Below are 12,456 nucleotides of genomic sequence, written 5' to 3'. Positions count from 1 at the left end.
TGTTTCCGTGAATATTTATAGCTGCGGAGCCCTAGGGACATGTGCTCTGTCACCATGACTTAGTATCAACTGAGTGGGTTTAGTGTTTTTATTTTGGGTGACCTGAACATTCTAGGTCTTGGCAGATGGATGACTTCTCTCAAGAGAAGAAGCAATTTGGGAAGTGGCCCATGCACACTGTAGCTGCCTTTCTTATCCTGTGTGGACACCAGGCCAGCAAAGCCACAGTGCTTCTCTCTGGGGGCCCCAGCACCTTGAGGACCACCCTCCAAACCAACCCCTTGATGCTGTGGAAGCACAAGCCACAAAACCCATACCCACCTCTCCTTTATCTAAGTGCTCAGAGGGGACCTAGACTCCCCTTTTACTAGAGAGAATAGACTTCTGCAGTTTCTGTAATTTTTATGCGTGCCAGGCCCTGATCATCACTAGAAAGGTATGGGGAAGTGTCTTGACTACACCCATGACACTTTCAGAGAGAATGACACCAAAATTATGTTCTGTGAAAGTTTTATGCTGTTTCAATAGAAATGTATTATTTTTTTATTTTTTTAAACATCCCTATAATTAATTTTAACAACAAATGCTATTTTTTTAAACCCAACTCACATGTGTCATAAGCTTGTTGCTGTTAAAAGCTATCATGTTAGTTCTATGGCATAGTGACTGTATGCACAATAAAACCAGCACTGCCTAACGCTGGACTGTCTTCACATTCTCTGCTGTGTGGAAGCCCCTGTGACAGCTCATCTTGTTGAAGGTCTTCCTCTTTTTCTTTGGCCCTCACCTTTACCAAGCACGATACAGCCCTCTCCAGAGACTAGCCTCTCCTGATAACATGCCCACATTATGTAAGGCAAAGTTCATCATTATCCTTCTAAGGAGCCTTCTGATTACACTTCCTTCAAGATAGATTCTTTTGGGAGGGACTGTTTTGGCAGCTCATGGTATATTCAACTCTCACCAACACCACAATTCAAAGGCACCAATTATTCTTCAGTCTTTCTTATGCATCCTCCTACTTTTTTTTTATTTTTTAAGTCTTTATTTCTTTTTTTTATTTTTATTTTATTTTTTTAATTATTTATTCGCATCCTCCTACTTTTATATACATATGAAGCCACTGAAAATACCATGGCTTGGGTCAGGCACACCTTGGGAAACTCTGAGTGAATGCTTATAAAGGTCCTTGGCAACAGATTTGAACAGTGCAAAACATCTTTTGGTTTCTTGGCTTGATTCTATGTCAATTTTGAATCCAAGTAATATGAAATTCTTCAAAGCTTCATTCTTTTCTCTGTTGTGATGATGTTTATTAGCTCAGTTGTGGGGATATTTTGTTTTCTTCATGGTTAAGGTATAATCTCATAAAACATAAAAGCTATGTAATAGTCCTTAGTAAGTGCTTCAAGTCATCTTTGTTTTGCACAAGCAAAACTGTGTCATCTCTATATTATATATTCATGGTTGGAAAGGCAGAGGGTTGGCAAAGGAGAGAAGGACCCTCAACCAGGTGGACTGACACAGTGACTGCTGCAGTCGGCTCTAGTGTATCAGGAAGTATGAGGATGGCGCAGGATAGGACAGGGTTCAAACCTATTGTTCACAGGGTTGCTACTTGACTCAAGGGTACCTAACAATAACAAATATTATAAATTGTTAGTCTTCCTTCAATCCTGATGCCCCACTCTTCTCCATGTGATCCAGGTTCTCAGATATTTTCTCGGCCTACTTGTTGAATAATTTAGTGAAAGACTTCAACTCTTATGCATATCTTCCCTAATTTTAAACCATGTAGTATTTCCTTCTCAAATATGAAGAATATGGCATCAAGATCGGAGGAGGACACATCAATAATCTGCCTTAATGCAGATGACACAAGCTTGCTAGCTGAAACTGAGGAGGACTTGAAGCACTTGTTGCAAAAGATCAAATAAAAAATACAGTCTTCAATGTGGATTGCATCTCAGCATCAAGAAAACAAAAATCCTACCCTGGACCAATAGGCAACATCATGACAGACAACAACAACATTCAAGGAAATACATTAACTGAAACTTAACTGTTTGTTATTTCAATAATAATTCTTTGTTGTAAAGAAGACAAAGATTCTTACAATTGGACTGATAGGCAACATTATGATAAATGGAGAAAAGATTGAAACTGTCAACAAATTCATTTTATTTGGATCCACAACCAACACCCTTGGTATCAGCAGTCAGGAAATCACTATGGATTTGTGTTTGGGGTTTTTTTTTTTTACTAATTGTTTGTTTATTGCACTGTGGAATTCTGTAGTCAGGGACCTCTTCAAATTACTGACGAGCAATGATGTCAGTTTGAGGACTGAGATGAGTCCTATTAGGCCATAATACTTCTAATCACTTACTATGCATCTAAGAATTAGACAATGAATGAGGATGACAGAAGAATTGATATCTTTGAGCTGTGGTGTTGGAGAAGAATACTGAACATCCCATGGACTGCCAAAAGACCAAAACAATATATCTTGGAGAAAGTGCAGCCAGAGTGCTCCTTGGAGACAAAGATGATAAAGCTTTGGCTCACATACTTAGGGTTTGTTGCGAGGAGGGGCTCTTCCTTGGAGAAGGACATCATGCTTGGAAAGGCAGAGGGTTGGCGAAGGAGAGGAAGATCTTCAACCAGATAGATTGACACAGTGACTGCAGCAATGGGCTCTAGTGTGTTGGGAAGTATGAAAATAGCACAGGATAGGATAGGGTGCATATCCAGTGTTCATAGGGTCACTTGGGGAGCATTGATGGCCTAGTGGCAAGAAGCTGCACTGCAATCCCGAAGACACATTTGAATCCTTCAGCTGCTCTGCAGAAGGATAGGCAGTCTCCTCCCATGTGATTAACTGCCTCTGAAAACCCACTGGAGGGTCAGCTATGGGTCAGTTGCTGCTGTATGGTACAACTTCTTGATCTATTTACAGATTCCACACAATGCAATTAAGTATTCTGGAATTCTCATTCTTTCCAATGTTATCCATAATTTGTTGTAATCCACAGTCAAATGCTTTTACGTAATATATTAAATAAAAGTATGTTTCTGATATTCTCTGCTTTCAGCCATGATCCATTTGTCAACAATGATATTCCTTACTTGCATGTCATATTAATGATATTGTTCTACAAATTCTGCATCCTGTTAGATCACCTTTCTTTGGAATGGCATCAAGTATGGAGCTCTTCCAGTCAATTGACCAGGTAGCTACCTTCTAAATATCCCAGCATAGGAAAGTGAGCACATGTAGTGTCGCATCTATTTGTTGAAACATCTCAATTGGATTTGAATTTATTTTTCACCAGTGAATTAAATGCAGTTTAGACTTCTTGCTTTGGTACCATTAGTTCTTGTTCATCTGTGTTTTAGTTATCTAGTCCTGCTATAACAAATACCACAAGTGGATGGCTTTAACAACAGAAATTTATTTTCTTATAGTTTAGAAAGCTAGAAGTCCAAATTCAGGATACCACCCCTGGGGGATACCCAATCTCTCTTTGTTGGTTCTAGGGGAAAATCTTTGTTTCCTTTGGCCTCTGTAGGTCAAGTGCCCCCCGGAGAGATTCATGTGTTTTGATCTCCCTCAATGTCAAGGAGCTAGCTTCCTCTAAAAGAGGCCATGTCTAAAAGGAGACATTCCTCTTCAGAGTATTCCTACTTGATAGTCCTGAGCATCCCTACTGTTGTCTCACTTTTCTCCCTTTTTAACTCTTGTAAGATTTAGGTGTTATAGGCCACACCCTCAGGGAAACTCTCCAAACATCAGATTAGGCTATGATGAGAGGTGCTGCATTCCACCTTTACTCCTTTTTACAACTATTTAGTTTATCAGATCATGAAGAATCAGTACCTGACTTCCACATTATATCATTACATGTTTGAGGAGTCACAGTTCAGTCCATGACAATGTGCTCCCTGAAACAGTGGGTTGAAAGATAAACTCTTTGTGGTATAGTGACTCTATGTATTGTGACCATCTTGTTTTCATTTTTCCTTCATGATTCAGTATTTTGCCCATAGAAACTTTTTATATTGCAACTCAATACTAGAATTTATTTTTCACTTCCTCAGCCTTAAAAATGCTGAGCATATTCTTCCCTTTTTTTATTCAACTCCAGATCTTTGTAAGACTTTGCTTTCTTTGAAATCTTATGTTCATTTTTCTTACTTTATCAAACTCTTCAATCGAACCTCTTCTCTACATTCTGTAACAAATTTAAGAGTCTCTCTACATTAGTTTTTATGTTTTCTTTTTCTGTAGTCTAATGACTTTTTTGTTTTATAATGTAAATGTCCTTGATGTCATCCCACCATTCATCTCATTTTTGGTCATTAGTGTTCAGTGTATCAAATCCATTCTTGATCTCTTGTCTCTAGATTCAGGTGGAATATACTCATGGCTCTTATGGACTTGTTTTAAGGTTCTTCAGCTTCATTTAAATATGAGACATTTATATTCTGTTCTGTATTTGCTCCTGGCCTTCTTATCACTGATGATATTGAGCTTTCCCACCATCTCTTTCCACAAATGTAGTTGATTTGACAGATGAAGTGTCCATGTATGTAGTCAACATTCATGGTTTTTAAAAGGAAGGTAATTTAGGGAGCTCTGATGGCCTCGTGGCAAGAAGCTGCACTGTAATCCCAGAGGTGTGCGGTTCAAATCCACCAGATGCTCTGCTAGAGAAGGACGGGCAATCTCCTCCAGTACCGTTAGATCCAATTTGACGGTACACACACAAAAATTAATAATATAAAAAATATATAATTAAAAGAAAGGTAATTTAAATAAATCAGCTGCAAAATTTTGTCATGACCTCTCTGGCATTGTTTCTATCACCATAACTGTATTTTCTAAACACCAATCCTTCTTAATTTCCAACTACCAGTTACTATTAATCCACCTTGATTGCATGATTGATCAATTGCAGACTTCATAAGTTGATGTTGTTTTGTATTGTAGAGTAGCTGACCCTCATGCCAGTTCAATAAGGAGCTGATTGCCCATCTTTCTCCAGTGGAACAGCTCATGGATTCAGTCACATGCTTTTGGGTTGACAGCACAACTCCTTACCATTAAGCCACTAGAGTTCCTTTCAGAAGTTGGTTGTTGTTGATTGCCTTCAAGTCGAGCACGACTCATAGTGACTCTATGAACAAAAGGCCTGAAGCTCCTCTACAATTACTGACATTCATCAAAGTTCATAGTTTCTGGAGGCATGATGCTTAGGAAGTGGATGCCACTTCTGCTAGAAATCCTTACTTATTTCATGTTTGGCTTGAGTTGTTGTATAAATTTGAACAATAGCAGTATTAACAAATATTTCTTCTATGGATATGGATATTGTCCTATCACTGACAGCATTGTATTTCTAGACAGGTCTTGAAATGTTCTTTTTGACAGTGGATGATATTACTCCTCTTAAATTTATCATTCTCAGCATAATAAACTATATGAATATCTGATTCTAAATGGTCAGTACTAGTCTATTTCAACTTGTTAATGCCTAGGATATTCATCACAGGCTAAAACTCTATCCTAATTTACTTTTTCCAACATTCTAATGTGCTCTGGAGTAGTGGGAGTAGGTGTACCAGAGACAATAAGATTGGAACAGGATAGAGCAGGGTTGAGAGCTATTGTACATAGGGTCACTATGAGTCGCAGGAGACTCGACAGCACATCATAACGACAACAACAATGTGCTGTTGTCAGAGTTGTCAATATCATCCAACACTAGGATGCCTTAAATTGCACAGGTTTGTCTGGAAGTTTATCCTGCTTTCTTGGTTGCTGCTGCTGCTGTTGTTAGGTGCTGTCAAGTTAAATACAACTTGTAGCATCCCTGTGAACAACAGATCTGAGCCCTGTCCTATCCTGTGACCTCCTCATCATCTCTGATACATTTAAACTCAGAGCTGCAGTTACTATGTCAGTCCATTATCTGTGAGGACATTCCTCTCTTGCTGACCCTCTGCCTTCCCAAGCATTATATCCCTTTCTTGGGAATGACCTTTCCTAGTAACATGCCAAAAGTATATGAGACAAAGTTTCACCATTCTTACCCTTAGGCAACACTGTGGCTGCACTTTTTCCAAGACAGATATGTTTGGGTCTTTTTGGCAGTCCATGGGAGAGTCTGCGCTCTCCTCTCCAACACTGGTTTTATCAAATATTCTGGTGGTTGGCTAAAATGTTGTGGTAATTAATATTTGTGAACCAGTATCCTTTTTTTTTAGAATGAAATAGTAATTAGCAGACAAAGAGAAAAATTAAAAACAGCTTCTGCTCAGTTACTAAAATGTAACTAGTAATGTAATTCAAGGTAGAAAGTTTTTTTTTTTTTTTACAATTGTCACTCCTTATCTTAAAAAGGAGGAGATTCTGGGGTTAGGACACAAAGCACCTACGTCCTTCGTTAGTTTAGTGTCAGTTCTAGAGCTTTCAAGGTAGAAAGATTTTAAAAAAGTTTGTTTTAATCTGGGAGATGGTACCACCAGGGGGCTCTTTAGAGGAAAGGATGGTGAAATTTGTATACTATGAGTATGTTGTCAGAAGCGGCTAATCTGTACAAAAAGATCTCATACTGGGAAATGAGAAGGTCAGTGAGAGAGGAAAACCCCCAGTGAGATGGACTGATACACGGTCTTAAGTATGGCAGAGATCGTGATGATACCCAGGATAGGACAAGGTTCACATCTGTTTTTCATGGGGTCACTGAGTCTTGGTTGACTCAATAGCACCTAACAACAACCAAGAAAATTGCATTTAAGTAATTTACACCATATATACATTTGTTGTTGTTGTTATGTGCTGTTGAGTCACCTATGACTCATAACAACCCTATGTACAACAGCCCTAAACCCTGCTCTATCCTTTGCCTATCTTATTGTCTTTGACACACCTACATCCATTACCCTAATGACTGACTCAATCCATCTCATTGAGGACCTTCCTCTCCTGCACTGTCCTTCCACCCTCCCAAGAAGGGTGTCCCTCTCCAAGGATGGATCCCACCTTGCAACATGTCCAAAGTATGTCAGACGAAGCTTCAGAATCCTTGCCTCTGAGCAGCAGTCCCGCTTCACCCTCTGCAGAACAAGCTTCTCCTAGCAGTCCATGGTATATTCAATACTCTTCTCCAGTACCACAGCTCAAAGGCACCAACTCTCCTTCTATCATCTCTAGTCGTTGTCCAGATTTCTGATCCATAGCAAGTAATTTCAAAGAACATGGCCTGTATCAGTCGCACCTTAGTCTCCAGACTGACGTCTTGTTCTTCAGTAGTTTGGAGAGGTCTCTGATAGCAGACTTTCCCAATGAAATTCATCTTTTAATTTCCTGGCTGCTGGTATGAAGAGCCAAGCTATCTATCTGTCTGTCTATCTATCTCCCTCCCTACCTATCATGTTACTCTCTGTGGGTTTAATACATGGGGCGGGGTGGGGGTGGGTGGGGGTCTGGGGGATGTGTATGTATAACACCAGCCACCATTATATCACTGCCCAGCCCTAATATGTCTTCTCTAGAACATTTTACCTACCCCTTTTTAGGACCAAAATAATCCTGGTTCCAAGCAAGATAAAGGTTATCTTGCAAGTCAAGACCGCCTCACTCTGCTGCTGGACTCTACTTGTAGACTAGGTCAGGAAAGATCTTAATGTCTTCTGCCCCCTTCAGACACACTCCCATGAGTTTGCCAGGCTGCTCAGCTCCAACCTTCATAGCGGCCTGCAGGGAAGGATGTTCACAACAGCCCAGTCCCTCGAGAGCAGGGTCGTGGATGGCACATGGGCCTTGGAATCAGATCTAGATTGAACATCAACTCAGTATTTTTCTGGCTCTGTGACCATGGATAGGTTACTTCGTTTCTTTGAACCTCATCCAGATCCACAGATAAAAATAATTCCCATCTCCCAGAGTTGCTTGTTTTGAGGATTAAATTAATTTATTCTCAGAAAGGGTCTAACACATAGTTGTTACTGTCAAATGTCATCACATCTGTTTCAGTTCATCGGAACTCTATGTACAACAGTTATATTTTCATTTAGTTAAAAAATATTTCCCAATCTTTCTCATTATTTTCTTTTGTCCTATAAGTTATTTAGAACTATGTTACTCAATTAGGAAATGTTTGTAAACAGGCCTTGTTATTGATGTCTAGTTTCCTTCTATTCTGGGTAAACTGTTTTTAGCTGTTGTGGAGTGGATTTAATTCATAGTGACCCCCTTGGGCACAGCCTGGCCTTGCAGAGACCCCTGCTCACTGCTGTGTTTGAGCCCATTTTCACAGACACGCTGTGTCAGCCAGTCTCCTTGAGGACCTTCCTGTTTCCCTGCTATCATTGCCAAACATGATGTCCTTCTCTCAAGACTGGCCCTTTCTGGTAACATGTCGAAGTATGGATAACATCTCATCATCCTGGCTTCTCCAGAGTGTTTGGCTGTACCTCTTCCAAGACAGAGGTGTTAATTCTTCTGGAAATTCAGGGTACATTCAGTATTCAATACCATGAGTCAAAGAAATCAATTCTACTGTCTTCTTTGTTGTCTGACTTTCATGTGCATATCTCATTGTTGTTAGGTGCTGTCGAGTCCGACTCACAGTGCCCTTATGAACAACAGAACTGAACACTGTCCTATCCTGTGCCATCCTCATCATCTTTGACATATTTAAGTCCATTGCTGACATAATTGTGTCAATCCATCTCATTACGGGTCTTCCTCTTTTTCACCTACCTTCCACCTTTCCAACATGGTGTCCCTTTCCAAGGATTAGCTTCTCCTCGCTGCATGCCCAAAGTATGAGAGATGAAGCTTTGTCATCTTTGCCTCCAAGGAACATTGTGGCTTCACTTTCTCCAAGACGTATCTGTTTGCTCTTGTGGCTACACGGGATATTCAATACTCTTCTTCAACACCACAGCCCAATGACACAAATATACATAAGAGGAGATTGAAAGTACCACAGCTTAGATCATGCATGCTTTAGTCTTCAAAGTGAAATTTCTATTTTTTAACACTTTTAAGAGGTCTTTGGCAGCATTCTTTTATTTTTATTTTATTTTATTATTATTTTTGTATGCACCGTCAAATCTGACTGGTACAGGAGGAAATTGCCCCTCCTTCTCCAGCAGAGCATCTGGTGGATTCGAACTGCATACCTCTGGGATTGCAGTGCAACTTCTTGCCACTAGGCCACCAGAGCCCCCAATTGTTTGATTTCTTAACTGCTGCTTCAGTAGTTGTTGATCATGGATCCAAATAAAAGGAAATCCTTGACAACTTCAAACTTTTCTCTAATATAATGAAGTTGCTTATTGGACCAGTTTTAAGGATTTTTTGTTTTCTTTGTGCTGAAGTATAATCCATACTGAAGGATCATCATCAGTAAGTACTTCAAGTCTCCTTCTCTATCAGCAGGCAAAATTGTGTCATTTACATATCACAAGTTGTTACTTAACCTTCCTTCAATCCTGATGCCACATGCTTTTTCATATCGTCCAGCTTCTCAGATTTACTCAGTCTTCAGAGTGAATGCAGTGAATACCACATAGGAGGTCCTCAGAATAGTTTCTTCCATTTCTTTCTCCATATTTCCTATTCTTTCAGTGACCCCAGGCTTGTAGCTCCCTGCATTCTTCCACAAGCTCCACCCTCTGGTTTAATGGGTGTGGCAATATCTTTTCCAGAAGTCTTTGCTATGTTAGTAACTGACCTACAGCTGGCCAAGATCTGGCAGCGGGACACGGCCCCAGCCATGAACTATGGTAGGGGGAGTTTCTTTCTCAAACTTGTCTGGGCTAGGTCCATCCCTCCTAACTCTGGACAGCCCCTTCTGCTTCCAGTCATCAGAAACCCAACTGGAAGATGAGATCTGCAGACTTTCAGAAGAGAGTTCAAAACACTCTTTACCACAACAGTGCAGCCCAGCCAGAACAGTGAATCCTCAGCTAGCACCTACCCCTGTATTGAGCAAGGTGTCCGATGGGAGGGACTTGACTTGCCTGAGGTCATCCTGAGTGACCCCCTGTCTGCCCATCTCTGCTTCAGAAACTTTATTATCCTACCTTGAACATTTAGGTCTATGGTACAGCTCAAACTGTTTTTTTAGTATGCTGTGAATTGGGCATCAGAATTGCTTTTTTTTTTCTTAAACATACACATATCTGATTGTTTCAATAATATATACTGAAAAGATTATCTGTTCACCATATTTCAGTTGGCAACTTTTATCATAAATCAAATTACTTTATATGAGTCTTCTGTTACACTTTCTCCAGGCATCATGCTAGGGAGAGTAATTGTTGTGTACGGTTAAGTTGGAACTAAGGTTTTGATCTGTTGTTCATAGGGTTTTTATGAGTTGTAGTTGCCTCAAAGTTACTTAACAACAACAACGACTCTTCCTCTTCTCTTCCAGTGATCTTTCTGTCAATCTTTGTGTCGATTCTACACGCATCAATTATTTCAGCTTTTTAGTAAACCTAGTAGCGTATTCCTCTAAGTTTGTTTTTTTTAAAAATCTCCTTGGGTTCCTGCCCAGAAGTCGAGCAGCAGCACTGTTAGAGGAAAGGGGATCACTCCAGCCAGCCCCATGCTTGGGAATGCCAGCAACCCCAACAAGGTGGACATCCGCATGGAGATCTCCACAGTGCCCAGTGGTACCACAGCATCTGGCGGCATGACAAGGAGAAATACTTATGTCTGTAGTGAGAGACCCACTGCTCACCGCCACTCTATCATTCAGAATGGCAAAGAAAACAGCACCCTTCCTGATCAGAGCGCCCCAGTTGCTTCCAAGCATAGTGTGAGCAGCGCAGCCATCCTTCCCCCCCCCCACCACCACATCCGTTTCCCCAGAGGAACTTCCAGCTGAAGCACTTTCCACAGCCAGCCCCGGGAATGGTGGACAGCCACCTACAATGGTCCACCTGCCTTGCCCAGCCTGTCCCACAAAGCCACACCCTTGCCCCTTAATAAATTAACTTCAAAACTAACAAGAAGATTGCCCCCCAGCCTGTCCCAGGCCTCTCTGTCCCCTGTGCCTTCCTCAGGGACTAGACTGAAATGGAATCTGCCTCTGAAGCTGGAGTGAGAGAAGCTGCACCCCTGGGCAGCCCTCTCCTTTCTCTGCAAGCCCCAGGCACTGCCCATCCCTGCTCTGTAGTGGCTCCTTAATAAAGCCTCATGTGTAATATTTAAAAAAAAAACAAAACAGAAAATCACCTTGGATATTCCTGGTTCTTTGTGTCCCTGTACATTTTAGAGTCCAATTGTTGGTTATTTCTACCAAAATAAATGTTATGGGATTTTTATTGAGATTTAAATAAATCCATAGGGTTTTAGGAGTAATTGACATCTTTATAGCATTGAGTCTTTTAATCTATGAACATTATTTAACATCTTTAATAATGGTCTGAACTTGCCAGTGTAGTGATCCTACACACCCTTCATCAGATTTAATCCTGGATGTTTTATTTTTTTAGTGCTATTGTAATGTTCTCTTATAGTTTTTTAAAAAAATTATGTTTCATTTGATTATTGCTGGCATACAGAAATAGAAGTGCTTTAAATACTAACCTTTTATCAGGGACTTATTAATTCACTTATTAACCCTAACAGTTTGTGGATTCTTTGGGGTTTTCTGTGTTCGTAATCATGTTGTCCCCAGGTAGTTTTGAGCAAACCACATTTTGAATTAGTCTGAGCAGCATCCCTTTAGGTTGTTGACGGCCCATTGACTAAGTGACTGGCTCTGATTTCTTCCTCCCTCCCTCATTCCTTCCTTTCCTTTCTGATTTCTTTCTGTGAAAAATACACACAGGGAAACGTAGACCAATTTAACATTTCATTCCTTTAAGTTATTACAACTATTATCATGTTCTCTCTCCAAATTGTTCCATCACCTACAGTGTAAACTCATTGCCCTCTGAGTTTGTCATCTGACCTTTCTAGTTGCTGTTGTTAGTTTGATCACATATAATTTTTTTCTTTTTCTTTTTTGTTACTTTTTTTAAATTTTTATTTTTGTGTGAGTGTACCATCAAATCAGATCTGATTGGTACAGGAGGAGATTGTCCCTCCTTTTCCCGGCAGAGCATCTGGTGGATTTGAACCTTGTGCCTCTGGGATTGTAGTTGCAGCTCCTTGCCACTAGGCCACCAGAGCTCCCCTTCTTTTTCTTTTTAAAATAATTTTAATGAGCATTTACAGAGATTTTGGATTTCCATTCATTCAGTGCTGCACTTCTCTCCCTGCCCAGCCTTCTTCCCCCACAAGTTCGCTCCTCTCCTTCAAAAGTAAAAGAAACACTCCTTCCCTGGTACACAATACTCTCGCACCCCTCCCACCACCCAAAGTACTTTCCACTATGCAACCTTAATTGTGGACTTTTGTGGTAACCATAATACCCTATCATACAT

This window comes from Elephantulus edwardii, unplaced genomic scaffold, assembly GCF_000299155.1.
Source record: "Elephantulus edwardii isolate Elephantulus edwardi_28Jun2011 unplaced genomic scaffold, EleEdw1.0 scaffold00026, whole genome shotgun sequence".
In the NCBI taxonomy this organism is placed as follows: Eukaryota; Metazoa; Chordata; class Mammalia; order Macroscelidea; family Macroscelididae; genus Elephantulus; species Elephantulus edwardii.
This window is presented reverse-complemented; position numbering follows the sequence as displayed.